The following is a 4,720-nucleotide window of genomic DNA, read 5'->3' as shown; positions in this document are numbered from 1 at the left end:
CTATTCTAAAACATTTATAATTTGATGAATGATTAAACAGATGTTGATAAGGAGTGTATTTAAGGAAAAATTAGTATGTTCCCCTGAAACTTAAGATTTGGAGAGTCATCAGTGCACAGACTGACTAGCGACAGGATTCCTTTTCCAAAACCAGTTCAGCTACTCCACAGTCATTCTCCACACTCCACACATTCCTTACAGTTTATTTAAAAGTAACCCACCCACCCCGTAATGGAACATTAACAGCATTTTAAAATTGAGAATAACAATTTCAAAAGTAAAAACTTATAAGCAATTAGAGTACATACTTAGAATGGAAGGATGACAGGCATACTCTCTTCTCTCCTGTCATACTAAAGCGTGGTTTAGATGGTGAGCAAGGAAGGAAAAGAGGAGCTGACATTCATGACAGTGTATGGAGAAGGTACATTATGGAGCAGCAAGAAGAATGCCTATTTTTTTTCTATTCTTTCCTCCCATGGGAGCATAAGAATTATCTTGGATAATTTACTGTGAAGCCACAGAAACTGTATGACCCACAGTGTTTGCCATGTGAGGCTTACAAAAATTGTAAATTCAATTCCCTTTCCTATCTTTTGGATTTGTATGTTGCATGGGACCATGTGACACTTGTCCTTTTGCACTAGGTAGGTTTGTTTGTAATTGTGCTCTAAATGGGGACTAGTTATAAGTTCTTGTAGTTTGAGTAAATGATTGTTTACTTGTAACAAGTTAAAAGCTTCACCTTTCAGAATGCATGGTAAGATTCCTGTATTTTTCCTTAAAATACTATGGCAAAGTGAGTTCCTGCTCTGTGTTGTTTGTTATGTCTCCATTTCCTCTTGCAGCTCTTCCACTGGTGGAGTAGCCTATAAAAGCTTTAGTAATGCACCTTTTAACATGACTCAAATATTCATGAAGTTAATCAGGGACTGACAACACTTTTGCTTTGTTTCTTCAATTGAAAGTGACTAGTACAACCTAAAGATTACAACATATGAGAACCCAAAGGCTATTTTACAGCTTCAGAGGCCTGGGCTGACCTGCCCTGTGCAGGCTGCAATGGCTGGGGATGCGGAATGTATGTCTAATGAGAAGATGCTGCATGTGCTCTGTGGCTCGGAGCAGTACACACTCACACTGCTAAAGGTTTTCTCCTGGCCCTGAATCTGTGATCCTGTTTGTAGTTCTCTAATTGCAACCAGCAGAAGACAAGAGGAATGTTGGTTTTTATGACGTGTTGCTTAGCAGCGTTGATCAACAAAAGTACAGCCTTTTCTTTTCCTGTAACCTCGGTGAACCCGGGCTCAGACAGAGCTCACCAGCGGAGAACAAGGGTTTCTGAAGTCATGTCAAACTCCTGTGCTGTACCTTGTTAGCAGCATCTGAGGGAAACAGTCTCTTCTTGACCTCTTGGTTACCTTTGCCCTTTACTCCTCTTTCTCTCTCTCATCAAATCTTAGAAGAAAGCAGGCACCGTCCTAGGAAGATGTGGAGGATGGGAAATACAGGGACAAGTCAACTATGCTAAGATGTATCCTGCCTCTTTTCAAAAAAAGAGCTGAGCTGGTTCCCGGACTGTGATGTCAGATCCTTCTCTCATGGAAGGAGAAACAGACTTCAGCCATCACAGTAAGGTCTATTCTTATTTAGAGAAGCTTTCCTAGTATTTTGAAGTAGGCAAAATAATCCACAGAGGAAAGGGAAATTGGGGCGCTAAGAATTTCCTGGTTTACATCTTTTAGAAGGGATTTCACAAACTGAACTAGAAGGGGTATTGAATGTGTTTGAAAATGATTAAGGATCTGCACTGAATGTGTGCTTTTATCTGATCAAATCTGGCAAAGCCTGTAAAATAAGTGCAAGGAATAAGTTGATTGTTTCACCTTAACTCTAAACTGTAAATTGTTAGTCTGACTGGACAAAGGCTCTTTAGTGACACCAGAAGCTGCAGCAATTAATGTGCCTTATGACATCCGAAGCTTAGACTAGGAGCTTTTACTGTTGCTCAGATGCTTGTCTTTTAGTCCTAGATCTGAGTAAGAAACAGCTGACTATTTGTATAGTTCTTCTGCCAGATATGTTGTTACTGAGTCACCTGTACATTTGTGGACATTAGGTGGAAAATAATGCCTTGTCAGTGTGCTGGTTTTCTCCTTTCCCCCGTGTCACCTCCACCACTGACTCCTCCCCTCTATTCATTGGTAGCTTTTCAGAGCACTACAGGTCACTGTATTGAAAGGTCAGCATGTGTTTCACAAGCCTGTTATGCTCTGGTGTCCCTTCTGTTTTGAAGTTTAAAGAGAAACTCTGCTGTTCAGCTATCCCAATCTTGTAAAATTCATGTAGAGGATTAATATTGCTGTAATTGCTTAATTGTCATCAGATAGATCAGATATTCATTCCAGAACAGGCAGCTGCATAGGAAACTGGCTTCTGCTCTACATGCCATGTCAAAAGCATGGCAAGTGCATGGCATCTGGCAGAGCTCAATCAAGTAAAATAATCAGCAAATGGGAATGTGAATTATTTTGCAAATATTGTTCTTTTTTTTTAGATTGCATAAATCTTAACGAAATGATCTACCTCGAAATCCTGACTGCTATCTGAGGCTGAGAGGAATGACTTTTTGTGCCCTTGCTTGCTGAATAGAGCAAATTGTGTTCACCCAAACAGATTTCTTTATTTTGAGCTGTGAGTACAATTTGTCTGTCTTCACTGAACAGCAGCTGCTAATACTTGATACCTGTGGGACTCAAAACAAGTGGCTGAAGCCGTGTTCTTAACTTGTGATTTACAGGAGAAGTTGAGAACTCTGAACAAGATCAATAAGCTTTCAAAAACAGTTTCAGTAAAAGTAAAAAACCCTTTTTTGTTGAGTGCTATGATACAGCACTTACAACCTGACTGGTTCTTTCTGCATGCAGTGGCAATATAAACTGATTAGATTTGAAAATTAATGTCTCAGACTTCAATTCAAATATTGTTATCCTTCACTTTTCCTTTTCACTATGCATTGGAATGTGACATTCTTAGAAATGAAAAAGTCTTTAATGTGGGACTCTTTAGTACTGTCATTTCCACACCTGCAACAATGGAGCAGACCACGGCCACTGTACAGTGCCAGTACAACTAAAAGCCACTGAATGCTTTATTTCTGTACTGACATAAAACAGTTATTTTGAATTACGATGTGTTGAAAGTCCCAGTTGCATGTTTTGCATGATGCACATGGCTTTCAGTTTAGCTGGAGACACTGCTCCAGACACTCATTTTCACCACACACAATTCTTTCCATGTTAGAAATGCTGCTGATTCTCCACACCCTGAGGTCAGGAGAAGTCAGAGAAGTCAGCATTGGAGCATGTGCCTACACGTGATGGAATAAGGTCCTAGAATAAAGGCTGCCTGAGGTTTGTCCTGCTAGGAGGGTCAGTTTTCCATTTTTGGGGTGGTATACTTCATATGCAATGAGACAGGAAATTTCAGAGGGAAACTGGGATAATTAAAATAATCTTGTTTGGCCCACTGCCAATTCTTTCATCTCAGAAAACATTACTGTGGAGACAGGCACAGATCCTGTAAATTAGTCTAGTCTGAATAGCTCTCATCTAACATTTTTGAACATTGAACCTTAGTGAACATCTAAAATGCAAGGGCATTTCTGTGGGACAGTTCGAATACTTTTGGTTTCCTAATTAATTTTTTTTTCTTTATTGGCTGTTCCTTGAGATTAAGGCTGGACTAAGTGGATCTTCAGGTTAGTGTGGTATTTCCTCATGTAGATTGCATCACAAAACCACTCCAGAAGAAGATATTTTCATAAGCAAGACTTGTGTAAATTAAGAAGAGAAAAAAATGTGCCTGGAAAAGCTGAAATAGAGATTTAAATATTGCACAAGCTGGATCGAATTAAAGCTACTCTTGTTTCTCAGCTAAATCTAGAAGCCGTAACATTTTCTTCTCCTGTGCTTAATCTAGAGTGTTTGTAATAAACCACCTTGTCTGCATGCCAAGAGATCACCACAGAGAGAAACAAATTGCTGCTGCTAACAGAAGTAGATATTGTTAGTCTGAAAATTATTCCTCAGGCAGCTTCTCGGTAACTTTGTTTTCCAGATGATTCCTGATGAATCAGTGGCATCGACTCCCAGAGGAAACAGTTGCTCAGAGAATTCTGCTGCGGTGACACTGGTGTAAGGGCAGGGAGTGTGCCTGGGAGCCTGGCAGCTGGCTGGGAGCATCAACAGGCCAGTCCATAGGTCTCCTTCCATACATCCCCTCAGCAGTACTTATGGAGAGCCCTTAGATGGTGCTGTATGGCAGCGCTTGGCCCGTCGGCACCTCCGCTGCCTTAGGGATGCCTGTGCCCCACCTCAGGGCTAAAATTTGGCTATTATCAGTCTAAAGAAAAAGCAGGTTCTGGGCACTGTTAATTAGGATGAGTAAATGAAATCTGTCAGTAGATACATATTAAATATTAAATTCAAACGCAGATTTTAATAGCTGCCGTAATTTAATTCTTAAAAACTTGAATCATGTCATGCTTGAACATCCATGCCAAATGTATTGCTCTCTTTGAAACAAAGGGCTTTTAAATAATAGTTGAGGAGTTTTTGAGGGCATTTGACAATCATCCTGATGGAAGAATAGTGTTCACCCTGGAAAATTCCTCATGTAAATATGGGTGTGGTGGTGTGGCTTTCAGGTTAAGTCTTCC

Source organism: Corvus brachyrhynchos, unplaced genomic scaffold (assembly GCF_000691975.1).
Source record: "Corvus brachyrhynchos isolate BGI_N302 unplaced genomic scaffold, ASM69197v1 scaffold229, whole genome shotgun sequence".
Classification (NCBI taxonomy): domain Eukaryota; kingdom Metazoa; phylum Chordata; class Aves; order Passeriformes; family Corvidae; genus Corvus; species Corvus brachyrhynchos.
Note: the sequence above shows the minus strand (reverse complement) of the source record.